This window comes from Myotis davidii, unplaced genomic scaffold (genome assembly GCF_000327345.1).
Source record: "Myotis davidii unplaced genomic scaffold, ASM32734v1 scaffold506, whole genome shotgun sequence".
Taxonomy (NCBI): domain Eukaryota; kingdom Metazoa; phylum Chordata; class Mammalia; order Chiroptera; family Vespertilionidae; genus Myotis; species Myotis davidii.
Window position 1 is genome coordinate 853290 of NW_006297140.1, and position 17608 is coordinate 870897.

At 38.2% G+C, this 17608-nt stretch overlaps 1 pseudogene; it reads left to right on the top strand.

The window, feature by feature from the left end:
* Positions 1-6551: 6551 nt before the first annotated feature.
* On the top strand, positions 6552-15037 carry LOC102758699 (annotated as a pseudogene).
* Positions 15038-17608: the final 2571 nt, after the last annotated feature.

A 17608-nucleotide genomic window follows, 5' to 3' on the forward strand; every position in this document is an offset into this window, starting at 1 on the left:
AGGAGGTGAGAAGAGGAGGACACTTTTTTTTAAATTCACCAGATAACTAGGAATTGTTCATCTCTCTGGGCCGCAGTGTCATCATCTGATCACTGTAGATAATATTTGCACAGTGGAATTGTTTTAATGAGCAATGAAACACTGTATGTAAATAACTTTGTAAGTAAAAGTACTACAAAAATATAATTAATTCATTGTGAAAACTCCCTTCACCCTTCATATCATCATACTCTATATAGTTTGCCTACACTTTTCTTTAGCAAGACATTATAAGAGATATGGCTGGAAAGCAAGTAATTTGCTATCCTTTATAATAAAAGGGTAATATGCAAATTGACCTTAAGGGCAGAACCTCCAGGAATGACTGGTCATTATGAAGCACACTGACCACCAGAGAGCAGATGCTCAATGCAGGAGCTGCCCCCTGGTGGTCAGGGGGGAGCTCCACTCAGCCACAAACCAGGCTGATGGACTCCCCCCATCCCTGAGTGCATGAATTTTTGTGCACTAGGCTTCTAGTTAAAACATATAAACAAATGTACTGGAAAGAAAGAAAACATTTTCCAATGTACATCAAACAAAACACTTCTTAGAAAAATAATTTCTTCAATAGTATTCAGATTGTTTTAGGGCATATAAAAACATGTATGATTTAACACATGATAAAAATGTATACTTTTTCATTTGTCCCTAATAAGTGATCATGTTTTTTCAATGGGCCTAAATTGTTTGTTTCCATCTTACTAATGCTAAAATTTTATAAAATCAACTTTTTAGTTCAGAATGTTCTAATTCATATACCATAAAAGCAGCTCCTTCAAAAACTGAAAATGTCATTAAGCATTTTATGTGCAATGAGTACTTAGAAATGCATAATGCTTGCTTCTGTTATCATTAGGGATAATAATAGTTTACACTCATGCAAATATTGGCAGCAATATCAGGCCTTGTTTAGAAATTTTGGATTCATATGAAACCTAACTTAAATAAAACTAGACTGGGTGAATCCACATGAACCAAAACCACAAATTCTGTGAATTTTCCTCCCAAATTTACAGCACTTTAAATCCTCCCTATGATACTGTTGTAATCAGCTAATTATTAATAACAGAAAAGAAGCAAAGAGGAAAGCCAGACATTATAGGCATCATTTGGGCAGCTTCACCAGGAAGTTGTAACTTTGCATTTCCCAAGGAACCACTAGCTTATTCCCTGCAAAACACTGGGGGGAGGTGCCAAACAAAGGAAAGATAGACACATGCCCAATAAAGTGGGGCTGACATAGGAAAGATACTTGCTTGTCAGTCAAACCTGGGAACAGAGATGATTGGTCAAAATGAATATGGCTACTGCAAGCACACACAAAATTGGGAATACTAATCTCTTAAACAAAGAAGTCCTCTTTCTCTTGTGACTCTTGACTCATGGGGCTCTTTTGCTCTGGCTTCCTTTCATCTGCCTGCATGGCCCACAACAGATGGATGGACTGCAGCAGGAAACCCAAATTAAGGTAGCCTGTATTGGGCTGTGCAGCCATGGAAAGGAAACAGGACACTGCTCCGATTTTAGCCCTGCTAAAGGCAAAAATAGGACTTCTTTCTTGGTGGAACTGAGGGACCTGGGACTTTGGAAACTCAGGGGTTTGATTCCAGATAAATAAATCTTTCTTCACTACCTCATCCTTCCATGCAAGTCTTAAAAATTCTTATTTCTTGGAATATCAGAAAACATCCACCCCACCCCCATTAGCAGCCAGGACCTCCTATCCAGTAACACCTAAGTGCATATGATTTAAACAACAACAAAAACATTATCATAGTTGCCAAGAAATTAAAACAATATTTTATTGGTTTTAGTGAGAGACAGATATTTTATTGTTCTTTTTGCTACTGTTTGCCTATTTGTTTTTAGTGAGAGATCTATTTAAATTTTCTTTAATTATCATTAAACATGATAGCAAAATGGGAATACATGAAAAATAAGCCAGACATTGTCTGGAGACAGTAAAACTGTTTTGTTTTTTTTTGGTTTTTTTTTTTACAACTGAGATATAGAAAGATTCTTGGATAGTAAAAATTACTTCATCATTAAGATGAAAATTATTTACCATTAAGATGAAAACTTATGATTAAGATAAAAATTATTTTCAGGTTGGCTTTTTAAATGTTTTAAATCTTTTGTTTTGTTTTTCTCTTCCTGTATTGGTATATAGCCAAATAAGAAACTGTGACTTCTGTGGATGCAATAATAATACCAATCTTCTACACTGGGTTTGGCTTCTAAAACATTTCAGTTTTGGCTTCAAAAACACATTATACAATACAATGAAATTTTTTGAATTAGAAATTCAATATAGACCCTTTGCTTATTTTTAGAAAATGAAAATATATTAAAATATACATATTATTCTATCTCAATCAATTTGGGGTTACATGATTTTACTTTAAAAAAAGAAAAAGAAAGGTAATTCTTTAAACAGAATAGAAATTTCTCTTTTATTATGAATTTAGAAGACTCAGAGATCCTGTATATCAGCAGTTTAGTTTTACTCATGAGATACTTTTCTAGCTATTAGCTCTGAGAGCCCAGTTCTGCTGAATCATCATTTTAGTGATTTTTAAATTCTATTATGGCTGCTCTTGAGTGCTCAGAAACTTAAATTGAATATAAAAAAAACTATTTAAAAAAAGTTTTAAGTACTTAGAAAATTTATTTTAAAATAATTTTCAATAGTTTTACAAGAAATGTATATGTATGCCATCCTTTAAAAAAAGACATACAACTATTGAATATTTCTTCTGTTCTACGAATGGAAAATGTATACAATGGCATACATGAGTATCTCTAGTATACTCACAATTATTAATATATTTATTTATAATGTAAAATAGTTGGTTAAAATTATTCTTTTTTAATCCAAAACAATAATTTGAGAAGCTATAGTCACTCATTGTCACTGGGCTAGTTCTGAGTCTTGGCTGCCCTGCCCTGGCATGGTTGGACATCCAGGCTCTTGACTCACACAAGAAAGAATTCATGAATGAGTCGAAGTGCGAGCTAAAGCAATTTCTATTTAGGTAGAGAAAGAGAGGGATCTTGGAGACAGGATCAGGGGTGAAACCAGGACTGGCTGCTGTCTGGCCCCCCTGGCTGCAAGTCTCACAGTACCCCACTTGAAATAAGTGAAAGTACACATCTGAGTGGACGTAGTGAACTAGGGACTGAGTTGTGTGCCACTATCATTCAGTTTGGGGATTTTATGTGGTTCCAAGGGTGAGTGGGTTGTTTCTCAACTTTGTGGCTCCAAATTCTGACTTTGGTTAGGAGAGGGTTTTGTTTCTAATAGGGTGCCTTCCAGAAGTGTTATAGCATTCATTCCCCTCAGGCCCGCTTCTACTTGTGGTGTCAGTTTTCATCACAATGATGATATAATGAGCTTTGGGGCTATTCTCTGGTCAATTTTCCTCTACCTTGGATTGATGTAGTTTTAGTCAGTTCTCATTGTTGCCTTCTGCTACTACCACAGGCACTTCCTGCCACTGACTGTTTCCCTTTGATCACGCATGAAGGTGAGGGCTCTGGTGAGGGGACCTAGCAGCTTATTGGCCTGTGATATCCACTTTGACTTCCTCATTCCACTTGTCAGGAGCTTTCCCTAAGAGTTTCTATCCTGCCTCTCTATGTTCATTGCAGCATTGCTTATAATATCCAAGATATGAAAGCAATCTCAGTGTCCACCAATAGACAAGTGGATAAAGAACATGTGGAATATGTATATACAATGGAATATTACTCAGCTATTCAAAAGAGTGAAATATTGCTATTTGCAACAACATGGATGGGCCTAGAAGGTGCTCTATTAAGTGAAATAAGTCAGTTACAAATACCATACCATACGATTTCCTTTATATGTGGAATCTAATAAGTAAATAAATAAATGAACAAACAAAACAGAAACAAATTCATAGATACAGAGGCAAAGTGATAGTCACTAGACAGTAGGTAGAAGTGGGAGGATAGGTGAAAAAAGGTAAAAGGGATTAATAAGAACAAATTGCCAGTTATAAAAATAGTCACGGAGATGTAAAGTCCAGTATAGGAAATATAGCTAATAATACTGTAATAACTATGTATAATGTCAGATGGATACTAGACATACTGGGGTGATCACTTTTTGACATTAAACACACACACACATACAGTATTTTAGTGGGTATAAAATAATCTGGGGTTTTTTTGTTGTTTTCTTTGTATTCACACACTTTATTTAACCAGTTGTCTATTAAGGAAAATCTGTTAGGTTATTTCCAATCTTTATTATAAACAGTACCGTGATGAATACCTTTGTGCTTATAGTTTTACATACTTGGGCAATGATCCCTTTAAAATATATATATTTTAGTGGGTTCCCTGGATCTAATGGTGTTAACCAGTAGGGAGAGGTCCTTGTCTCCACATGTTGCTAGCGGGAGTGGAACCCTAGCAATGTCCTGAGTAAAAGCATTTCCTGAGGCTCACACAGGAGGATGAAATGCTGTAGAAAGCTTTATTTCTGTGGAATGACACCCCTGAGTTTCCAAGACCCCATTCCCCCTTTTCCTGCCCATGAGGAAGTGTAGCTGTGGATTCAATAAGGCTAGGATCAGAGCCAGTGCCGGAGTTTCCATTCCATGTTGGAGCAGGGTCCAGTGCAGCCTCAGGCTAGCTTAGCAGTCTATCAGTACATTGCATGTGGGGCCGCGAGGAAGCGTGAATGAGAGAGCCCCATGAGCCAAGAGCCAAGGGCAACAAGGGAATTTCTTTGTTTAGGGGATTATGTGTTACCGAATGTTCATGGGCTTGCAGTGGCCATGCTGATCCTGGCCAGTGATCTCTGTTCTCAGGTGTGACTAGCAGACACCTTCCCTAGTCACTTCAATTTCACTGCACGTGTGTCTATTTCCCCTTTGTTGGACACCTTCCCCTTGTGATCTGGGGGCGCGGGGGCATGGGTTGGTGGCTCCCTAGGGACTGTGAAATTGCAGCTTCCTGGTGAAGCTGCCCAAACGATATGCCTATAATGTCTGGCCTTCCCTTTGCTCCTTTCCTATTAATAATAATTAGCTAATTACACTGGTATCAATGGCATGTTCATTTTACACTTATTCTCTAAACAACAATAAGTATGTGTTTCGCTTCGATCATATAATTTGAAAAAATGGCTGCTGAGATTGATCGTAATATGAAGAAATTTGATTTTTTAAAGTATTGGAAGTCAAATGTGTCAACATTTAGAAAATGTGCTTATATCCACAAACCATTGTTTTCTAAATGACCAATGCACAATGTTATATTATCAAACATACATAAATGATCCATTTAAAGTACAAGATAGATACATTTAAAAGGAACGCTTTGAAAAGTTCATTGGTATATTTCCAGATTCCACATTGCCAGTAACCGTCAAGAAACTACCATTTGTCAACCAAGGCATAATATAAAGAACACGCAAAGTTATATTAAAGGGCTCGTTAATATTCCTTTCTGTTCTAACTATATCTCTGTGTGGGGTTAGATTTTTTTTAATGTACTCCAACTAAAAGAACTGAAATTAATTGAAAGCGGAAGCAGACATGAGAATCCAACTGTCCTCTATCAAGCCAAACATTAATGAAATTTGCAAAATTGTAAAATAATGTTGCTCTTCCTCTAAGCATTTTATTTTGAAAAAATATAATCATTTTGTTAAGAATAAGCAGGTGCCTATGTTAAGAGGTGATTGATTTATTATTGGCATTAAAAATAAATGAACAAATATACATTTTAATTTCTTAGTTTTAATGTATATGCTAAATATCAATAGATAAAACCCATATAAATTAAACTTTTCATGGGTCCTCAATTTTTAAGAACATTATAAGATTCTGAGAGTAAAATGTTTACAAATACCTGACCTAATCAATACAAAATTACTCAAAGGTGCACACCCCTTAAGGATCTGATAATCATTAAAGAGTCCAACAGACAGCTCCCAGCCTTCATCTGAAAGACATCCAGTAATCTCTTTCTCCCATTTCCAAATCTCAGACAATGTTTTCCTGACAGTAGTTATGTAAAGAGATCACATTTTATTATTTAATTCTTTTAAAAGATTTAAAATGTGTGTTGGTGTGATACCATTGTAATTAAGTTTTTAATAATAGGAAATGAACAAAGGCAAGGCCCGACATTATAGGAATGTTCCCTGCAAAACACTGGGGGAGGAAACCAACAAAGGGAAAATAGACACATACTCAGTAAAGTTAGGATGACATAAGGAAGGTACTTGTCTGTCAATCACACCCGGGGACAGAGATGGGTGTCCAGGATGGGTGTGGCCACTTGCAGAAATTTGGAATATATAATCCCCTGAGCAAAGAAGTCCACTGTCTGGTTCCTCTTGGAGCATTGTGCTTCACTCCTCATTTGCGGGGCCCTTTCGCTCCTGCGTCCTTGAATTCCCTTGTGTGGCCCATACACAATGTACTAATGGACTGCAGCCAGCCTGATGCTGCACTGGACCCTACTCCAATATGGAGAGAAAACGCTGTACACTGGCTCTGATGTTAGCTCTACTGCTACGCTTCCGTGACTGGACTAAGGGAAATGGGGCTTTGGAAACCCGGGAGTGTAATTCCACAGAAATAGAGCTTTCTACCATATCCCATCCTTCCGTGTGAGTCTCAGAAAATTCCTTTTCTCGGAATATGCAAGGACTCCACCCCCAGCAGCATCCAGTGGGGAAGAGGACACCCTCCACCCCCGCCCCCGCCCCTGCCACACACACACACACACACACACACACACACACACACACACACTTCACCCAGTAACAGGATCTTGTCTGCTTTAAATTATTAATTTACTTTATATGACACATAGGCAGGATGAGAATTCTGATATACGTTTTTACACAATAAACGACAGAACCCACAAAGGAGCAACAAAATTTTTAATTTCCTCAAGTCCCAAAGCGCAGAGCACTAGGTTATCAATTATTGTGTTCTTAGAGTAAGGCCTGAATGACTAAGAGTTGGGAGGAGGGCCAGCAGATGTATCCATGATAGACTTTTTAGAGGAAATGGGCAGGAATGAGAGAAATAAAACCCTCTGTCCCTCTTGACAAATGCAGGACATCTGGTCACTTTAACGAAGCATATGGACACTGACATTAGCTGAGTGTTCCTTCTGTTGTTCTTACAGAGACTCTACAACCAAAGAGACTACAATTTCTTATTTTAAAACAGGAAAAAACGGGTTCTATTTGTGCTCTAAAGTCCATGTAGACTGAAGGTACAAATCTGACTTTTAGCAAAAGTCTAACATATTTATATGTCTGGAGTTTATGTTTTATGACAGGTTTGTATCCCAAGTTATGAGAGTATGGGCCCCATAAGCGTCAGTAGTGGGGCACCTAAAAACAAAGGGGAGAAAGGCATATCCCTTTAAGACTCATTAGTGTCACAAGGGGTAGAGAAAGCAGGCCACACAAGAGAGTAAGGTAAAAAGCCAGTCATTTAAATCTTAAATTTAAACCTGAAGTTGAGCAATCAATCTTTGGTAAAATGTATAATCAAATGCAAGCGACATAAGATTAAAGCAAGGGAAAATTATTTCTTTGACACTTCATTTGGGTAAAACTTGAGGAGTTATTGAATAATGAAGATGTTCACCCTTCCTACAAGTAACAAACTACTTGAAAAAAATACATCTGGGGACTCAATAGGGACCCACAGGGGATGTTTAGGATTCTTTTAGTTCTTCTTCACTGGTGACCCAAGGGTACCTCAAGGGAAATAGACTTAGAAAAATAACTAAAAATGTCATTTTATTCAAGAAAGGCATCCCTGTCTCTTTTTTACTAAATGTCTTTACCTTAGAGCAACCTCCTCCGTTTGTTTTTCACACATACCTTGAATTATAAATAGTGACCTAATTTGAAATTGTCAGAGCTGAGGTGGCTAGTGAGCACAGACAAAAAACTCCTGTCTGAGGCTAACCAAAACAAAGAGCACATGCAGGTTTGCCAGAGGGATGAAAAAATTCAATTCAGTCGGTGTTTTCTCAGGTGCTGTTAGTGAAAGCTCTCTCTCTCTCTCTTTCTCTCTCTCTCTCTCTCCCTCCCTCCCTCCCTTCTTTCTCCCTCTCTTGTCTTTCTTCTAGTTTATGTAGAATGATAAATAAGATAAGAAAGGACCTATTGTTTTCCCATGGCCCCATTTCCCTCATGCCCATCTACCAGCATTAGCACAAAGAGAGAATTATAAACCAAAAAGTTGGCAGTTCCTGCCTAATTTATGTGAGCTATTTTAAAATGTGAGAGTCAGAAGAAAAATCTCATTCCTGCAAAGCCTTAGAATGAATGATCCTGAGGGAAGTGCACACACACACACAGGCACACACACATATACATACAGGCGCGTGCACACACACACACACACTCACTCATGCTTTGGAGAGACACAATTTTAATCTAGAAAAATTATATGCTAAATTGGGAAATTTATCCTTACAAGTGAAAATTACAGTTCCAGAGAAAAACATTCATATACATACACTTAGCATGAACTTTGATATTTTCAGTACATCAACAGACAGACATCTTTTATAATTGACAACTGCTTTGTACAAAATATTAACTCTTCTTTCTCTCCCCAACTCCTTCCTTAAGAAACAATTTAAATTATCAAGATAATAACAAGTTGATGTTTTAAACATGAGAATGGAAGGACTTTATAATCTGAAATATCATTTTAGTTTACATTAAAAGCTAATTGTAGTAAAAATTAAAAGTGCAGTTTTTTTCTGGGCCTATCCTTCCATTATTAATTTTAGTGAGTCTAAATTCACAAGATTATATCTGCAATATTCAATGAGGCCCAACCAAGCCAGCTGCCCTCTGCAACTGTTATTGGAGAAAAATGGGCCTCCGGGGAGTGGGGTTCTTGGGGTACCACTGGAATAAGCGTTTCCAGAGGCACCCAGGGGAGGATGAGATATGGTAGAAAGCTTTATTTCCGGGGAATTGTACTCATGGGTTTCCAAAGTCCCATTTCCCTTAGTCCAATCATAAAAGACGTGTAGTTGGGGTTTCTTAAAGGTAGAAGCCAAACCAGTGTCCAGAGCTTTCTTTCTGTGTTGGAGCCAGTCCAGTTCACATCAGGCTAGTTGCAGTCCATCAGTCCATTGTGTGTGAGGTGCCCATGGGCATGGGCCATGTGGGTGAATGCAGGGAAGCAGGAGCAAAAGAATCCCGAAAGCTCTGCGTCACAGGAATCCCAAGAGAACCAAGAGAGCAAACTTCTTAGTTCAGGGAATTAAGTCCCAAGAGCCCAAGTGAGTAAAGGCCTTTATTTAGGGGATTGTGTATTCCCAAATGTGTGCATGCTTGCAGTGGGTGTGCCATTCTGGCCATTCTTAGGCGTGATTGACAGCAAGCACCTTCCTAGTCCCCCCAAGTTCACTGAGCATGCATCTGTCTTCCCTCTTCCCTTCGTTGGACCCCTGGGGAGTGTAAAGTAGCTTGCTGGTGAAGCTGCCCAAATGACATGCCTAAAATGCCTGGCCTTCCCTTTGCTCCTTTCCTATTATTAATAACTAGCTAATTACAATGGTATCCCAAATAGCTACCCATGTCCTCACTTGACGTGAGATATAAAAACTTAGTGATATGTTTAAGTTTGTATATGTAACAAACTTGCTCAAACCCTAGAAATACAGAAACTACTCCAAAAGAAAAAAATTAAAATAGTTCAAAATAATGGCATATTAACTTCTTTCCTAATGTTTAATTCTGTCTAACATGCTCCTCACCCCAGAATAATATAATATCCTCTTAATTTTTACACCAGTTTTTGTATTATTGGATATTTTTAAAAAATTCTATATAGGTTTCTTCTTTAGATGTTAGTAAAAATTATACCTAGTTTTAATAAGGTAAAAAAATCTTAAGCAAATTTTTATACCTGAATTTCAGTGAAAAGAGAAAGTTCTAATTTAAAAATAGACATATTAAAAATATTTGTTTAGCCCTAGCTGGGTGGCTTCAGTTGTTTTAGCGTCATCGTATACACCAAAAGGTTGCAGGTTGGACTCCTGGTCAACGTTTGATCCCCAGTTAGGGGAGATTAAAGGTGACAACTGATAGATGTTTCTCTTTCCCCTCAATGTCTTTCTCTCTCTCTCTCTCTCTCTCTCGCTCTCTCTCTCTCTCTCTCTCTCGCTCTCTCTCTCTCTCTCTCTCTCGCTCTCTCTCTCTCTCTCTCTCTCGCTCTCTCTCTCTCTCTCTCTCTCTCTCTCCCTTTCTCTCTCTCTAAAAATCAATGAAAACATCCTCAGGTGAGGATTAAAAATATGCTTGTTTAGGTTTCACTAAATTACTAGTAGAAAGCTGACATAAATTAACTGATTCTTAAAGGGATTGTGTGGGCTACCTTGTGTTGTTAACAGAAGACACTTATCAGCCGACTTTATTACCTAGTAGCCCCGCAGCTGTGCTCCCAGTTCCAGCTACAGCTGCAGAGGCTGCTATTTCAAGCCTTAGGCCTCTCGGGGATATTCCCAGGCCAAGTCTCAGATTGGAACAAAATTACAAATTGCCTCCCTAGACTTTGAATCTCCATATTTTAAAATGAGTCATGTCCCTTCATTTAACCACAAAAAAAGCAAATTTCTCAATAGTTCCAAGATCTTTAAAGATAAATAGTGTATGAATAGAGATTGTAATAATTTTGTCCAAGGCCTTGATCCTTACATACATCTTAACAATATATGGCAATGTTTTCCTTTGAAGAAAAATGCTTGGGAAACTGAAATCTGTTGGTTTGGAAGTTTGTATACCTGAAGTTTGCTGCTAAATAAATATGTTGTGGGCTGTGCCAGGTATTTTCAAACTTTACTTTTCTGACTATAAAAATTAATCATAGTGTTTCTCACTCTATATTTTATGGAGAATTTGTTGGGATTGAGTTTTATAAGTGATATAAAACACTTGAAGCAAACTAAACAAATGCCATCATATAAAATATAAGAACTATCTGAACTGACAGTGCTGACCAAATTCTTATGCATAAGTTTTGTAAAGTTGGTGAAATTTTTGCGCCATTAAATCCATGCACTAGTCCTTGGCCTATCTGTGACACCATTTATCTCTTTTTCTTTTTCAAGACAGTGTCATTAATGATCTGATCATTTAAGGATTCTTGAGTTTTTAGATGGACTCTAATATTGCCTCTTTAAAGAAAGTGTATGTTTTACAATTTTTTAAATCTAAAAAAATCGGTGTAATGTACCTCTCTCATAATTAGTGTTGTAAAAATATTATTTTACAGTTAGATAATACTCAAATACAATATTTATTAGCTCACAGTGAAGGCTGGTTTATTTTAGGCAAAAGGCATGTTGCTTGCAAAATAAATACATTATCCATAGCCTTAGTGTTGACAAAAAGTAAATAGGTGGGACTGAATTCATTGTTGAAAGAAGACCTTTTAATATCCTTTAAGTACATGAAGTAGTTTGAACTCTTTATGCAACTGTACATGACAGCGAGTTTCTTGAAGAACTAGGCTGCTGTGGATTTGCCATGTATAAGTTGGGTGGCCTGTCCATTATCTGTAAGGCTGGAGCAGGAATCCCTTTTGGTGAGTTTGTGAAAACTCCTCTGACCAAATTATTATTGGGTTAACTATATCCTAGCATCTGTATTCTTTGAGAACTGACTAAAAATCAGGGCTGCTCATATGGAATGAATATTTATTTATGAGAAAATAAGAACTTATTTTAAAATATTTACATTGCGAAATGTCCTGGTATGATTTTCTGATTTTCACTCTTGTTTCTTTTCTATAACTTGTCAAAGCTCTTCGGTTTTGTTGCTTTATATCTGACAGTCCTTACCAATCCTCACACTTGGAGTGTAAGGATTGATTTATATCATAAACTTTAAGATATAATCAACTTTAAGATACAATGTGACCAGAATTTAATTTTTTATAATCCCTTGATTGAAACTGAAAGGCACAAAATCTCCTTCAATGTACCTGAGGTGGAGTATTTATTAAAGGAGCTTGACTAAGAACAAGTACCAATACCTTTTTAAAAATATATATTTTTATTGATTTCAGAGAAGGGAAGGGAGAGTAGATAGAAACATCAATGATGAGAGAGAATCACTGATCGGCTGTCTCCTGCATGCCCCCCACTAGGGACTGAGCCCGCAACCCGGGCATGTGTCCTTGACTGGAATCGAACTGGGGACCCTTCAGTCTTCAGGCCTACGCTCTATTCACTGAGCCAGACCAGCTAGGGCACCAATACCTTTTAAATGTCTCAGGCCCTTTGATTTCCCAATCATTCTATGTTCATAGCTAGGCTCCCGGCTTAGCAAACTGGGAGGTGAGGTTAGGCTGGATTGATGTTCTCTTTAATTTAATTTAATTTAAATATGTATCTTAATGTTGGTAGTGACTATATGGAGGCTAACAGTAAGATAATCAATAATGCCAATTACATTACCTCCTAGATTCATTTTATGTGTCAATATTAGCTGAGAAGAGCATGACTCGTTTATTCTGGTTGCTGTTGGGGGTGGGGTCTTTGAGATACCCTGAGAAAAGGAATTGTCTGAGACTCCCACAGGAGGATGCAATATAGTAGAAACCTTTATTTCCATGGAATTACGCCCTTGGTTTCCAAAGTCCCATTTCCTTTCGTCCAGTCATAGAGGTGCAGCTGGGTTTTCAGTGGGGCTAAAATGAGAGCCCGTGTCCAGGGTTTCCTTTCCGTGTGGGAGCCGGGTCCAGCGCAGCATCTGGCTCGTGGCAGTCCATTAGTCCACTGCACACGGGGGTCTGCATGGCCATGGGCTACGTGGGAGGATGCCAGAAAGCCAAGCCTGGGCCATGAGTCAAACATGCCAAAAGGAACTAAGAGAGCCAAGATCTTTGTTCAGGGGATTTAGTATTCCAAATCTTCTCGCGCTTGCAGTAGTTATGCCCATTCTGGCCCGTGATCTCTGTTCCCAAGTGTGACTGACAAAAAAGTATCTTCCCCTGTATTATTCCAACTTTACTGAGCACATGTCTAATCTCCCTTTGTTGGAGCCCTGGGGAGTATAAAGTTGCAGCTTCCCGGTGAAGCTGCCCAAATGACATGCTTATAATATCTGGCCTTCCCTTTGCTCCTTTTCTATTATTAATAACTAGTTAATTATAATGCTTTCATCCCCGCTTCACACTTTCAGTTTCTGGACTATAATAGACTTGATGAAAACATTTTATGAAGATCGGTATATTTGCCTTGAGAATAACAGAAACAGGGAAATGACCTCCATATGCCTCAGTTCAAGGTAGGGCTCAATATAGTCCAAGATGACCAAACACTAATATTGACTTCTGAGTCCCCATGAAAAAATTAAATTTTGCTGTGAGAAAAGACCAAGTAAAGCAGGTGCATGTGTTTTAACAAATAATATCAACATATAAAAACAAAAGGTTGTTGAGGTATAATTAAAGAACAATAAATTCCACATAGAGTACAATTTGATGAGATTTTGCATATGGGTTCACCCCTGATACTATCGCCACACCAATAAAACACATATTTCTATCACCTCCAACTTTCCTCTGGCCCTTTGTAGCCCCTCCCTCATGCGCTAACTTTCTGTTGCCATAGCTTAGTTTGAAATTTACATAATTTTATATAAATACAAAAATATGTAGACACTGCTTTATTGCTTGCATCTTTCACTCATTGAGATTCATCCATGTTGTTGAATGTATTGATAATTGTTCATTTTTATCGATGAGTAGTGTTCCCTTGTATAGATAGATACACCAAAATCTGTTTAAACCTTCCCAAGTGCCTAATCAAACTAAAGATCCCAGATGCCCAACTTTCGCCTTCCAGTGAGGGTGGTGCATCTTCCGAGCGCACTCGGGGCACCATGGCAGCCCCAGCTGCAAGGGGGGGGGGGCTGGGCTTGGCAGAGGTGGCACCTGGAGTGGTGGCTGTGCAGTGAGCAGTTCCCCAACAAGTTTTTAGAGATCAGCTACCCAGGGAAAATGATTTTCTCTCATATGAGATGCCGCCTGAGGATCCTCTCCCAGAGACAAGGTGACTCCTGTGCTTCCAGATCAACTCTGGGGCTCATCTCTGCAGGGTGTGCGGCTGTCTAAGCTCCAAAACATCCAATCACGAGGTGCATTACAGCAGCAAGGAGCACCAGACTGGAGATCGGGACATAAACAGGCTTGCACGCAGATAATTTGGACAACACAAGCCCAGACCACAGCTTCCCATTAGTTGACATCATCGTGGAAACAGAAGACGAGATTGCACCTGAAATTTCAGATAAAAAGATGAATCCGAGATTATAGGAGGCGTTTTGAAGCATTTGAGGTAGAATTGGATTCCACAGCAAAACATGAAACCAGAGGAGTTAAAATTTTCCAGAAGTTTCAAATGAAAATAGCCCTGGAACCAGAAGAGATTTTCAGAGATGGCAGAGGAATTGCCCCCATTGGGATTTCTGGTGAAAATATAACTCAAGGAAAGGATATTCCAGATTGCTCCTGTGGTGCCAAGAGGATATTTGAATTCCAGGCCGTGCCTCAGCTGCTCCACCGCCTAAGGCCAACAGCTTGGGCAGGTGTGTTGATTGGGGCACCTGCCCGTCTGCACCTGTGCTGAGGGCTGCGGCCTGGGCACCGCTACACACGGGGATTTGGAAGCAAGAGGTAACAGCTACATCTTAAAGACAACATCACAGAGACTTAAAAATGCTCATTATCTCTTCGACCTTGCAATTCGACTTTCAGGGCTTCATCCTAAGAAATGGATTATACCAGACAGAGAGGTACAAAGATGTTTTAGGCATTGTTTACAGTATCTAAATATTGGTGAAACAAAATGTCCAGTAACATGGAATTACATGAATGTTGGTGTATCTACCAAGCAGAAGGCTATGCAGTTTTCATGGTACAGATCTATATGCACATTAAATAAGGTGCAGATCTAAATAGACACCAAGATACCATTATATATGGTATTCATAGTATGATCATATATTTTTAAGTATTTGTATACATGTATGTGCACAGAAGTAAATCTGGAAAGATACATACTAGGTGTGAACTGGTTAGCTATGAATGGTGGGGCTAGGTAAAATGTTCTTTTTACTTGTAAATATAGTCAATGAAAATGGGTTATGTGCCTAATTAAGTAAAAAAATATTTAAAAAATAGAACTGCCATGAACATTCATCTCTAATTTTTCATATGTTTTATTTCATTTTGGCAAATACCTATGAGTGAAATGGCTGAGTTTTATGTCAGATGGATGTTTAACATTATTAAAAAAAAAAACCCATCTAACTTTTCAAAAGTGGTTTAGCATTTTGCATTTTCATCAGAACTATATAAAAGTTGCAGTTCTTCCAAAATACTTGGTATTTAGCCAATCTAATTTAGTGGCAGCTAAAATCTCTGTTCAATATTTTTCAGCTACATAGCTGTTGCTTTCCATTAGCTCCTTGGAGTTTTTTGTTGTTGTTGTTGTTTGGGGTTTTTTTTACGAGAGCAGAGGGAAGGGAGGAGGGGGATAGAGAGAAAGAGAAAAATGGATGTGAGAGAGACACATCAATCGGTTGCCTCCTGCAATGTTCCTGACTGGGGCCTACAACTGAGTCTGCAGGTCAACGTTCTAACCACTGAGCAACCGGCCAGGGCAAAGATGATTCTTTGAACAGCTATATAAGATTTAAAATTTTGCACTGATATATTAATACTTAAAACTATCTAAAGTAAGCTATAGCCATTAATCTGCATTTTAAAAGTAAAATTTTTGGCATTTATAGGTAAAACTTTTATAGGTGCTGGGGAAAAAATAAGGGTTGTAAAAGAGTAAAGATAATATTTTCTATGTATTTCTTTAAATTATAGCTCAACTACCCCTCGAAAATATTTTTTTGCTCAATTTTCTAATATTGTTCAGAAATACTATTGGGGGGAGGGGGAAAGCAACAAGAAAAATTCTAGCCAAGAGAACATAACTGGGGACCTGCTCTGCATCTGGCTTCATCTCTGGAAAAGTAATCCTTGTGCCAATTAGATCCTGGAATTTATAGTGTTTTTATAAGGCAAAGTGGTCAAGTTGGCTCAATGAAAGCTGTAGCCAAATTTATAGGAAAATGTGTCACACAGGCTTTCCAAGTACATGTCAGAAGACATAAAATGAAGTCAAACTACAGGTGAGCAAAGAATTTTCTCCGGGGCAGGAAACAGATGTGTTGATTTGGGGGGACCGAAATAGCTCAGGAATCCATAATATGAGCAATTGTCCAATGCCTTCTTAACACCTAGAAGAAGCCCCAAAACTTCTCCATACTTTAAAATGGCCATAAATTTTACTCTTTATTTAGTTATCAGTACGTGAAATCATAAAGAATCACATCTTAGATATAAATTTTTTAGATTAAGAAATACTAAAATAACATTTTCCTACTCCTATAATTTTCAGTGATTTCTGGATTTATAAAAAAAGATGTTGAAAATTGAGGATACTTATGTAGTTCAATTTCAAATAAAAATCACTGAAATGCTCAACATATATTAATTGACCACCGGTTATGTGCAAGGCACTGTGCCCAGGGCTGAAAGAGACATAATAATAATTAATAATAATAATAATAATAATAATAGATTAAAACAATGAAATAAGTACTACACAGAGGCAAATGCAAAGCATGGTTAATACCATTTTAATTAGCTAGTTATTAATAATAGGAAAGGATCAAAGAAAAGACCAGATATTATAGGCATGTCATTTGGGCAGCTTCACTAGGAAGCTATGATTTCACACTCCCCAGGGATCCAACAAAGGGAAGAATAGACACAAGCCCAGTAAAAATGGGGTGAAGGGTGAAGGTACTTGCCTGTTAATCAATCTGGGGACACAGATGGTTGGCCAGAATGGGCATGGCCACTGCGAGCATGCAAACATTTGGGAATACATCATCCCCTAAACAAAGGAGTTTACTCTCTTGGGCTCCTGGGACTCTTGTTCCAGGTAAGCTCTTTCGCATTCGCCCCTATGGCCCACGGCTGTGTGGATCCCACAGGCAATGGATTGATGGACTTCAGCCAGAAACACAAGCTAACCTAACCTGATGCTGTATTGGACTAAGAAAATATGGAAAGGGACCTCTGGCTGGCTTTGATTTTGGCTCTCCTGAAACCCCACCTACAGTTCTTCTATGACTGGACTAAGGGAAATGGGACTATGGAAACCCAGGGGTGTGAATGCATAAAAATAAAGCTTTCTACTATATCTCAGCTTCCAGTGCAAGTCTCAGAAAAAGCCTTTTCTTGGGATATCGCAAGAACTCCACCCGTAGTAGCAACCGGGGGAGACAAGGCAAACTCCCCTCTGATAACGTGGTGACTAGAGAGAAGGAAAAGACTAACTCTTTTTTAAGGTCATTTAGAAGAAAGGGCAATTGATAAGCATTTGAAGAACACGCAGGCGCTTGCTTGTGCAAGAAAATCAGAGAGGGCTCTCACTGCATTGAGAATGTTGCAGTAACTGGGAT